Raw genomic sequence first — 12,472 nt, 5'->3', positions numbered from 1 at the left:
CAGTGAGTGCTCCGTCTATTGTAGACCCCCAGGGTCCGGACGTCCTTGGCGATGGCACGCCAAATACCCTTCTACTGGTGGGCGCTGACCTAGAGGAAAAGTGAAGTAAAAATTGATGTTTCTATCCCATACATTTCATCACATGCATTGCCAAACACCTCCCACCCTGGCCCAGACATACATACACTCACAATCCTGACATGATGGCCTGTCCCCCTCCCCACCCTCTTCCATCCACGACACTCCATACACTCATGTGCCATCCACCATGCTCAGAGTGTACTCACCTGTTTGTCTGGAGGACCGTACAGTTGCGTGTACTAAGGGAGGGCCCCATCCATCAGTTTCTACAACTCCTCCGAAGTGAAGGCAGGGGCCCTTTCCCCAGACACTGTAGCCATCGTCACTTCCAGACACAGGTCACAGCAGCACTTGCAGTGTAGGTCCTCTCCTGTTGAAGGTCAGGTATCAAGTGAGGGAACAGATAGAAAATGGCGGTGACATCCGCAGCGGTGCGTACCGTCACCGCCGGCGTACATCTTCATTGGCTCCTGGGACCCATAGGGCCCAATGTTAACCAAAGCTGAATTGCGCCGCGGTCTTTGACCGCCCACCACGACGGTGTACAACGCCAGCGCAGTTACCTCATTTCCCCTTGTCCCACCTTACAGGTCAGGCAGCCGCCATTTCAGAGGGCCACATGGCATGGAAAAAAACGGTGTCACACCTATTTAGGCCTGGAATATGGACAGATAAAGGCACATTGCGAATTTCCAGCGTTTTACCAAATAACACATTGTGATACCTAAGTGTTGGATGACCCTCTGCTCGCTGTTCTCCTCCATAGGGCACGTCTACTGGGGCAGGTGATGAGATGGCGCCATCCTCAGGTGTACAGACCCCTGGTGCACCTGTCGACAATGGAAGAGAGACACAGCATTATCACCTACAGACTTGATCGTGCAACAATCCAAGAACTGTGTGCCCAGTTGGAGCCAGACCTGATTTCAGCCATCCGCCATCCCACAGGAATCCCCCCTCTAGTGCAGGTTCTGTCTGTACTCCATTTCCTGGCCAGTGGGTCTTTTCAAACAACAGTGGCCATGGCATCAGGGATGTTCCAGCCAATGTTCTCTAACGTGTTGTCTAGAGTGTTATCTGCCCTGCTGAAACACATGCACAGCTACATCGTTTTCCCTCAGGTGGAGGATTTGCCCACAGTGAAAGGTGACTTCTATGCCCTGGGACATATCCCACATCATTTGTGCCATTGATAGTACACATGTGGCATTTGTCCCACCCCGCAGGAATGAACAGGTGTACAGAAACCGGAAAAGCTACCATTCACTGAATGTGCAGATGGTGTGTTTGGCAGACCAGTACATCTCCCATGTGAATGGCAAGTATCCTGGCTCTGTGCATGACGCTTACATTTTGAGGAATAGCAGCATCCCTTATGTGATGGGGCAACTCCAGAGGCACCGGGTGTGGCTAATAGGTGAGCCCAAGGTCCGAATACAGTTGACATAGGTGTCTGGGTATGGGGTTGTCCCTAAAGGTTAGTGTGTGTCTAATAGTTGTCCCTCAACACTTGCAGGTGACTCTGGTTATCCCAACCTGTCATGGCTACTGACCCCAGTGAGGAATCCCAGGACAAGGGCAGAGGAATGCTACAATGAGGCACATGGGCGAACTAGGAGGATTACAGAACGCACCTTTGGCCTCCTGAAGGCTAGATTCCAGTGCCTCCATCTTACAGGTGGCGCCTAAACTACTCACCGAAGAAGGTGTGCCAGATCATCGTGGCCTGCTGTATGTTGCACAACCTGGCTTTGCGACGGTAGGTGCCTTTTCTGCAGGAGAATGGGCCAGATGGTGGTCTTGTGGCATCTGTGGAGCCTGTGGACAGTGAAGAAGAGGAGGCAGAAGAAGATGTTGACAACCGAAACAACATCATCATGCAATACTCCAATGAGACATAGGTAAGAAGATGTAACTGCTTCCCACATCTCATACTATTGTTGGAGCTAGCATAAGTCTGTCACTTTCACTCAGTGTATGGACCCGGACTTGTTACTTTGCCTTTCCATTTCACAGATCTGGGTTCTACTTTGTGCCCACTGCTCTGTTTACAGCTGGCCTACAGCTGTGTTACATTGGTATGTGAACAAGTACATTGACATTGCTATATTTCAGAGATTTTGCTATTATACAATAGTGAAAGTACAGACTGACTCCAGATTGTTTTGTGATTCAAGTGTGTTTATTTCTGTGCAAATAAGTGGAGGGGTGTGTGAAATGGGCTGGCGTGATGGTGGAGGAATGTCCATGGCAGAGTCCAGTCTATTTGTTTCACAGGTGCATTGTCCAAAGGGGCATAGGAAGTGGAGCAGTGGCAGTTTAAGGTGGACAGGATGTCAAAGTGGGACAGAAGGGTGACATTCAGGGTGGGGCTTATTTCCTGGCAGGGGCCTTGACAATGTTCTCTGTCTTGTTCCTGGATCTCAGGGACCGTTTGCAGGGTGGTTCTCCTTCTGCAGGGGGTGGGGTGCTGGTGGCCTGTTGTTCCTGTGACGGTGCATCCTGTCCACTAGCGCCGGCGGAGGTGGAGGGCTGTTCATCGTCCAGGCTAGTGTCAGGGGCTTGTTGGTGTGCCACTGTGTCCCTCCTGGTGTTGACAAGGTCTGCAAGCACCCCAGCAATGGTGACCAGGGTGGTATTGATGGACTTCAAGTCCTCCCCTATCCCCAGGTATTGTTCCTCCTGCAGCCACTGGGTCTCCTGAAACTTGGCGAGTACCGTGCCCATGGTCTCCTGGGAATGGTGGTAAGCTCCCATGATTTTGGAGAGTGCCTTGTGGAGAGTGGGTTCCCTGGGCCTGTCCTCCCCCTGTCGCACAGCAGTCCTCCCAGCTTCCCTGTTATCCTGTGCCTTTGTCCCCTGAACCGTGTGCCCACTGTCCCTGATCGTCCTGTGTTAGTGGGTTTGCCTGGGTTCTCTGTAGTGGTGGACACACTGTTGATTGACGTGTCCTGGGGACAGAGGGATGGGCCCGCTGGGTGGGTGCTGTGGCGGTGTTCCCTGAGAGGGGAGGCTCTGTGGTGGCTTGTGACAGTGGCAGGGGAACCGACTGTCCCGAGGTCCCTGATGGGCCGGGCTGGTCATCTTGATCCAGGCGTGCAGAGCTGCTGTCATCACTGTGGGCCTCTTCTGTGAGGGGACTGGATATGTCTGCCACCTCCTGTCCGGTGACGTTGGGTATGGGTCCTGTTGGGGTGTGAATGCATAATCTTAGTATCTGTGTATGCCATCTTGTGCAATGGGTGAGTTAACCTCTACTCCTGTGCTTGCAATTTTGCCATGGCCCTTGTGTGATTGGTGATTGCCCTCTACTGGACATGCTTTGGTGATGGGTGTCCATGCATTGGTGTTACATGCAGGGCTTGATTTTGGGATGTGTGGGTTGTGGTAGTGGGGTATCTGTGGGGTGTTGGGGTGTTGGGGTGATGGGTGTGAGGGTAAGGGTGGGAGTATGTGATGGCATGCAGGTGGGGGGGGGATATGGTAGTTAAGATATGACTTACCAGAGTCCAGTCCCCCTGCTACTCCTGCGAGGCCCTCAGGATGCATGATCACCAAGACTTGCTCCTCCCATGTTGTTAGTTGTGGGGGAGGAGGTGGGGGTCCACCGCCAGTCCTCTGTATAGCAATCTGGTGTCTGGATACCACGGAACGTACCTTCCCCCGTAGTTCGTTCCACCTCTTTCTGATGTCATCCCGTGTTCTTGGATGCTGTCCCACTGCGTTGACCGTGTCGACGATTCTCCATCTTCCTAGCAATGGATGTCTGTTGCACCTATGATCCGAATAGCTGTGGCTCTACCTGGATGATTTCCTCCACCATGACCCTGAGCTCCTCCTCAGAAAACCTGGGGTTTCTTTGAGGTGCCATGATGTGGTGCGGGTGATGTGTGTGGTGCTGTTTGTAGTGATGTGTGAGGGGATGTGTTGATGTGTGTTGTTTGAGGTGCGTGGATGTTGTATGAGTGACGGTGTTGTGTGTCTGTGGATGCTGGTGTTGTGTTAGCTAATCTCTCTCTCTGGCCTTCTTTCAAAATGTTGGTTGTAAGGGTGTGTGGGTGATGTGGGTGTGTGCTTTATATTGGATTGGGTGTGTGGGTGTGGTGTGTGTATGTGTATCAGGTGTGTGTATTTCGATTTGTCCAATGTGGTTGTGTTTTGTAAATGTGTGTGTATTTTAAGTGCGGCGGTGTGTACCGCCAATGGATTACCGCAGTTGAAAGACCGCCGCGTTGATTCGTGGTTCGTGATACTGTGGGCGTATTCCTGTTGGCGTGACGGTGTGGGTTTTAGTATCGTCAATTTATCACTGACCTTTGATGTGGCAGACTTGTGTGGGTGTCTGTATTGTGGCAGACTCCGAGCTCTGAGTCATAATACCAGTAGCGGAATTCCGCAGCGGTTTGTTGGCGGTCTTCTGCACAGCGGGAAGCGGGATTTACCGCCAGGGTTGTAATGGGGGCCTTAATCTTTGTCAGTGCCTTTTCTGTCTCTGTTGGCTTCTAAGACACTTGTGAGATATTGAGGTATTGAGTTGATAGAGTTCTGACCTCTGGTTCTGCCTTGGAATGATTAGTTTGAGTTCTTTGGAGACTCATTCAGATTCTATTGTTCTCATGGAATCTCTTTTTGCGAGACAACAGCTCAGTGATTCTTGTAGGGAATATTTCCTGGGTTTTATGCACTGGTTTCCCAGCATTGGTTCACCACATTTAAACCAACTACAAGCATACATAAGTCAAATTGGCTCAGCATGACATTAGGCCATCACAATTCATTCTCTTTAAAATGGAGATATATATTTTTACTTGCAGTATATGATGATTCTGGCATCTTGGTCATGTTGGTTCAATTCTAGCCCGTCTTATGCAAAAAGACAGGAGTAAAGTACAGTGGGCCAGATATACGAAAATCAAGATTTGTTAATCGGTAATTGCGAATCACAATTACCGAGTCGCAAATCAGTATGTACGTAGGAGGGGAACACCAATTTAGCGATTTCTTTATAAATTTGATCACCCCATATACTACAAAAAAGGTAGGCTAAAGGTTCTCTATAATGCTTGCAGCATCTGGTATACAATAAGAATGAGACTGGGCATTCCGTATTATAGTGAGTTGGCCCCAATCTGGAACTCTCCCAGTACCCCGATATGTCTCCAGGATGTATTAGCCAAGCCACTGATAGAGGGAGGAACTATGCAGTGGGGACAGCTAGTCAGTGGGGGGCTCTGTTAGTTCTTGGGAATCTCTATCTGCAGCAACTAATGCTAAATTGTCTAGATTTAAATATGTGCAGATTAAAGGCTGGGCACATGGGGAACCGGAGGCTGGGTGTTCCACGGCTTGGGTGAGGGAAATCACTGGCCCACAGAGCCAAAAAAAAGAGGTTTCAAAGTGGTACTGGGTACTAGTACAAGCTGAAATTGCATCCTCTCCCCCCTCTACAGAGGGATGGGATCTCGTTTTTCCTGCCCTGGACCTTCTTTATTACTGGCGGCCCTCTATGAAGATTCTTTGGTCTGTGGTTAAACCTGCCCCTTTGCGGCGGAACCACTTGTTCACTGTATATTGGGTATACTGAACCCCAAAAAGGTTTACTAAAATAGCTATACAAGGAAAGAGCAACTGCCCGAAGTGTGATTTAGTGGGAGCTGATGATATTCATCTTTGGTGGCAGTGCCCCGGGATACATATTTTTTGGGATCAAGTGGGCAAGTCGATATTGTCTATTATAAATAGGCATAATTAGATAACTCTACCAATGGTTGTATATGGGCTATATGAGGCGTTTGCTCGACATATTGGAGAGACCTCTGAGCCATCTCTTTTTTTATTTGGTTCTGATAGCCCGCCGTGAAATATGCATTAAGTGGATCTCTAGCTTCCTCCCTACCCAAAGGGATTGGCTGTTGGCAGTGAAGAGAATCTCTGACTTAGATTGTAGTAATGGTTCAGATAGGTGCCTTAGAATGTGGGAACCCTTTTTGGCTTTCTATAGAACCATCTCCTCCAGGTATCAGGATAGTGTGAATTAATTAGACTCCACCCGCTTTGACTCCTGAGATCAGATTTTGGTAAGAGTTCAATGATTAAGTCTTAAGACCGAACAGCTAGGAGGATGGGGGTGGACTAAGTCTGCCCCTCCCCCAAGGCTGATGGGGGCCATTTGTTCCTTTAGTGTCACTGTAGCACCAGAGCAATGACCAAGGCTGGGGCATGCTGCGGCCTCTTGTCTGTCTTTTGTTACATATGAGGACTCAAAAAAAAAAAAGTACTATTCCGAAAACAGTCTTCCATGCACATATATGTGAGGGAATATAGACATCATCCCATCAACATGGGTGGAACATGCATGAAATGGCAGATTAAGAATGTTTCCTAAACAGAAAAGGACACATGCTGACATATAGGCACAAGAAATGCTGGCAACAGTCATGGGGCATAATTCATGTAAATGGATATTCCCCACTTACAGAGGGAAAGTCGTTTGCTACATCTGCAAACAATTAGCCATGTGAGCCATGCCCACATGTATGATGGACACCTAAACATCACAGACTGCAGTGAGGCACCAGCACCCATCACAGCCAGACACATGACAGAGGACAGTGAACCATAACTTACTTACTGTAATCCTGTAACATTTAGGGGTAGTGAACCGTAGGTTCGAAATCACACCCACTAAAACAACAAACAGAATCTGAATGATCACTGTACTCAGCCATTTGTGGACCATGCAAAGCAAGTGGTTTGAGTCTCCCTCACAGTTTCTACAAGGTCCCATGTTCAAAAGGCAAGGCTCACTACTTTGATACATATGACATGGAAACACAGAAAATCTCCCATCTACTGTGTGACATATAGCTCATCCCTAATTGTCTGGGGGAGCAGTCATTACCTCACCTGGCAATGAGACAGTCAGGAATGTGCTGTGTACTGACCCCCTTGTGGCTGCTGTGCTGCCCTCAAATGCCCATAAAGCTCGGGTAGGCCACCGCCAGAATGCAGGCCATTGGGGGGTCATGATCCGATGGGCACCCCGCCCACATTGGGTAGACAGGCCCAACTGGGCCGCCATGATCTTCCAGGCCCAGCATTTCAGGCCCTTCCACCTCTTGTGAGAGTGGGCGCTCTGCCTGCGGTGGATCTCCAGGGTCCGCACCTTCTTGGCGATGGCACAAACTACCCAAGGGTGGCACATACTAGCTATTGAGTACAGGGACATGACTATAAACACTTACCAATCTGCAGACCAAGCCAACACCCTGTTCATGCCCTCCACTAACTAGGTAGGTCAACTGACATCTTGTGGGACATGCTCTAGCAATCTGACTGAGATCTGAGGAACTATGCAACATATCACATCACATCTCTGTGGCTTCCAAAAGATAGACGCCTTAGGCGTGGATGCATTAAAACACTCATACTTTGTGAGAATGATTCCCTGCATACAGTTCCTACAGGCTACTGCCAGAGTACAAACTCAAACATTGCACATGGGTAACATTGAAGGGACTTGCATGGTGGGTACAGAAAATGTCTACCCTGTCCATGTGTGGACGGATGGACTAACAACACCTCAGGGGGTGGGCTTCTGTGTCATGTACCTGTGACATAGAACATGCTTTTTGACATATGTGTCCATCCTACTGAGATAACATCCAACAAATAAGGGCATGCATTGTCCATTTTCTGCCATGTTACCAAGGAACTCAGTCACACCACGTACCATGGTTTCCCATGAATCAACACACTGTCTGCACTGTGGGACTATCATTCATGCAATAAGCCTGCACAGGACAAATTTGCTTTTATTTGCCTAGTTATTGGAGTTCCAGTGACTGGCCCTCCTGGGACCTACAGTCATGCTTCTCCAAGTACTATACACAGGATACATAGGTCATCCTCTCAGGTGAATATACTTCCATTGCAAGTTAACAACAAGGATATTTGGACAGATGCACACAGGGCTTGTGTTCGAATTTGGGAAGTCAGAGCCTCCTGGCCTTAGCTGTCATATCACTCCTTGTACTTCGTGCACTTGCTATATGTCATCCCCCAGGTGTGTATTTGCAAGTCTACATTAGACTGGTGCATGTAGTGACAGTAAGGGAGTTGCAGCCATGTGACTCCCTGTATTACACACACTATACTGATGATTTCTTCTCAGGTGAGTACACTTCAATGATGATTTGGTACACAGGTGTATTTTGGGTGAAGACACAGTTTTGGTGTTTGTAGTTGGGGAAGAAGTGCCTGCTGTGAGCTGCAGTCTTGTCACTCTCACTGCGTCACAATACCTGACAGATGCCAACTCTCCCAGCAAGTACACATCATTTGAGATCTGAAATACTGTTGTCTTCAAGAAAGGGGACACTGTTCTGGTGTTAGTGGGCAGTGCAGGGGTCCCCTTGCCCAACACCCTTGAAATGCGCACTGGTTGTTGTGTTAATTTTAATACCTGAGTATTAATTTATAGTAGTATACATTTAATGTAATTTAATTTTGCATTTAATGTTTTTTTTATTTTTTTTATGTAACACACTCCTTTAAGGGAAGGCTAGGATGCAAGGGATATAGGGGATATTGGTAGGTAAGTGTATTAATACTCAGGTATTAATGTCAATACTCTAGCATTAATTTTTAAGGAGTACAAATATTTGAATTTACTTTTTACAATTTTCTAAAAAATATTAACACCCTCCTTTAGGGAAGGGATGCATGGGATATAGGGGTTATGGGTTTGGAAAGTGTATTAATACCCAGGTATTAATTTCAATAATTGAGTATTAATGTATAATTTACTTTAATTTTTCATTCAAACGTAAAAAGAAATTAAAACTATGTAACACCCTATTTTAGAGAATGGATGTAAGGGATATACGGGGTATAAGTGGGGAAGTGTATCAATACTCTGGTAGTTATTTTAATACTTGAGTATTAATTTATTAATGCACAAAATTATTTACATTTACTTTTGCATTTAATACTTTTTAAAAAATATGTAACACTTTGTTTGAGGGAGACAGAAGCAAGGGATATAGGAGAAGTAGGGAAGTGTATTAATGTTCAGGTATTGATTTTCATCCCTGAATATGAATTTATACTTATTTTTTCATTATTTTTTATTTAAAAAGTTGAACTAAAAAAATTTGAAAAACTGTTTTAGAAATCATTAAATATTTTTTTTTACAGTAAAAACATTTTAAAAACATTTTAAATAAATACATACATCAGTTTACTCAAAGCAGAATAGCAAAAATAAGAACACTAGTTTTCAGTAGTTAGAAATTTTTGTAATACAATATAAAAATATACAAATAATTGAAAAAAATCTTTACAAAACTGTATATTTTTTTAAAATATCCTTAAATGTTTAAACATTTAATTACAAAACATTTTACAAATGTAAGGACCTTCCCATGGTTTTCCATTGGTTTCTTTTGAGGAAATATTTATTTCCACTGGCTTGCTTCATGTTTGTGGATTTGTGTCTGTTTCCACAGTCGGAGCCTTGTGGTCAAGACCGGAAGTAAGGAAGAGCTCCTTCCAGTAAAACAAGATTCAACATATTATTTTAACTATTTAGATGGCTATCACTAATGTAAAGAGAGACAGGTAAGGTAGTTAGATATTAGGTACAAAGGGCCTGATTACGAGTTTGGAGGTCGGGCCGCCAGACCGCCCTACTGGCAGCCGCTAAAAGACCGCCATGTTGACGGTTACACAGACAACTGTATTACGAGTTTTACAGGCAGAACCGCCAAAAGCTAGCAAAAAAAAACACACTGCCAGTCCCGTGGAGGGTGGGAAATAGGCGTTCCGACCACCAGCACCAACAGCCCCTCAACCAACCACCGAACGTATTGCAAGTCAAAAGTTGCAGTGGCAGACACCCATGGTGGTCCGCCAATGGCTGTCGGAACCACGGCGGTTCGTGGTCAACAGAGTAATACACAACACCACATTGGATGGATTTGAAAACAATACAGCTGACACACATTGCCACACCCAACACACCTGCAAAGCACACCATACAACACACACCTTCACAAACCACATGCATTTGCATCTTCAACGCCAAACATCCAAGCCAGAGCACATCAAAAAATTACCAAACAATAGAATAGGCACCCCCACAACTTTCCCTAAGCATATATCCCACACCCTCAATGCACTCCTATTTCCGATCACATACATTTGCACATACATTTGCACTTCCCAATCCCATTAAGTCACTGTCACCTGTTCATTTCTCACTACTTATTTTTTTATCACCACCAAAATCCCAGTTTCACTGAAGAGGAGTTAAGAGTCATGGTGGATGAAATCCTAAGAGTAGAGCCTCATTTATTTGGAGCCCAAGTCCAGCACACTACTATCGCTAGGAAAATGGAAATGTGGCAAAGGATAGTCGACAGAGTGAATTCTGTAGGCCCCACCCCACGCACAAGGGATGACATCAGGAGGAGGTGGAATGACCTTAGGGGGGAAGGTCCATTCCATGGCTTCCAGGCACCAGCTGCAGGTCCAGAAGACTGGCGGTGGTCCCTTCATCCTCCCTCACAACTCAAGTTCTGGGAGCAGAAGGTCTTGACCATCCTGCATCCTGATGGCTTGACAGGAATACCTGGGTGAGTGGAGTATAATAAGTCGCAACACAAAATATATCACAAAAATGCATTGTCATGCATGCTCACTACTCACCTTTTGCCACCTTCACTGTCACCCCACACACCAGCCCAGTGTCCACCTGTCTATAGACCCTGGTCTGGCATCCCACATATGAAGTAGACTCACCTGGAGAAACAACATCTCTGGCACTCTCTCAGCAGGCAGAAAGGGCCCCTCAGAGAGTGCCCAACAACAACCCAAAGGCTCTCTGGAGAGTCCACTGGCTCCTGTCAGTTCTGCCAAGTCTGTCAGATCTAGTAGAGATGGAATCCCATCCATAGAGGTCAGGTCCTCCTCATCAGGGTCAAGTTCATGCTGCACCTCAGGAGTTCCCTGGGCTGGCTCACCAGGCCCAGCACCTTTGTCCATGGAGGTTTGGCCCTTTGCTCCACAGTCAAAGTGTCCAGCATTTCCCTTCTGAGTAGTCTGCGTCCTGGTCACAACACATAGGCCCTCATTATGAACATGGCTGCCTGGGTCGCAATGCCGGCAGTGGCGGTAATTACCGCCACCGGCAGGGCGGCCCAGACCGCCATATAATATATGTGGCAGAACCGCCACTATTGTAACTCCGCCACCGCCAGGCTTCCGCTGCCAGGCAGTCTGGCAATGGCGGAGTTACATATCTGACAGTATAATGTTCCAGTTTCCACCAGCCTTTCCCTGGCATTTTACCCCGCCAGGGAAAAACTGGTGGAATGGGTTCCTCGGGGCCTCCCTGGGGGCCCCTGCACTGCCCGTGCACTTGGCATAGGCAGTGCCTCAGGGCCCTCGTGCACAGCCCTGTTGCGCATTTCACTGCCCGACTTACGCGCCTTGAAATGTGCGATGGGTGCTGCTGCACCCGCCGCACTGCTATATTGCCTACAGACCACTGCCTGCTATGAAAAAATGAAACAAAAACGTTTAATTTTTTGTTTTTGTAATGCATCTCGTTTTGCATTTAAATGTGCATAGCAGACAGTACAACTTTCAAGGGTGTCAGGGAGAGGAACACCTGTGACCCCCTGCACTTGTTCTCAGCCAGCTTTTTCATGGTAGTGAAACTGCCATAAAAAGTCTGACAGAGAACAAGTTTGCAAATCAGCAGGGCGGCATTGAGTTCAGCACTGCCCTGACTGTTTTCAATCAGGACCACAGTCAGCCCGTCAGGATCCTGGCGGGGACGGGGGTAGGTTGACAGGTCTGCCTGCCAACCTTGTAATGTTGACACAGCCGTTGCGGTCTGACCGCCACCACGACCGCCAGACTCGTAATCGGCCCCTTAGATTCTTATGGGATGTGTTGATATTCTTTGAGAGTTTGATGCTTACAATTCTTGCTTAGATTCTACGTTACTAGGGAATAATGAGTTTTATGATTTTGCATTATTTGCAACTCTATATTTGAGACTTTGTGGCATTTCATGCATTTTTCTCCATACCGGATTTTTACTATTCTGTATTGAAATTCACATTTTTACCCTATGTGTGTCCCAGAACCCAGTCTTTTATGCTTCCATTATTAACCTCTATCTGCTAAACTGTGTTATTCAGATGAGGAATGACGTCGCTAACCGCTAGATCAACAGGAAACACTGGATATGAAATGAAGTAAATTTCTGAATATTGGGGTTCAAATGATTATTAGGGTTCGGTTCCCACAACTACAAGACTGGAAACTTAGAAACATTTTCAAAACTTGTTCCAAAGAGAACCAGAGACTACCATTGGAC

This window comes from Pleurodeles waltl, chromosome 2_1 (assembly GCF_031143425.1).
Source record: "Pleurodeles waltl isolate 20211129_DDA chromosome 2_1, aPleWal1.hap1.20221129, whole genome shotgun sequence".
In the NCBI taxonomy this organism is placed as follows: Eukaryota; Metazoa; Chordata; class Amphibia; order Caudata; family Salamandridae; genus Pleurodeles; species Pleurodeles waltl.
The sequence above is the reverse complement of the archived record's forward strand: the minus strand, read 5'-3'. Positions refer to the sequence as shown.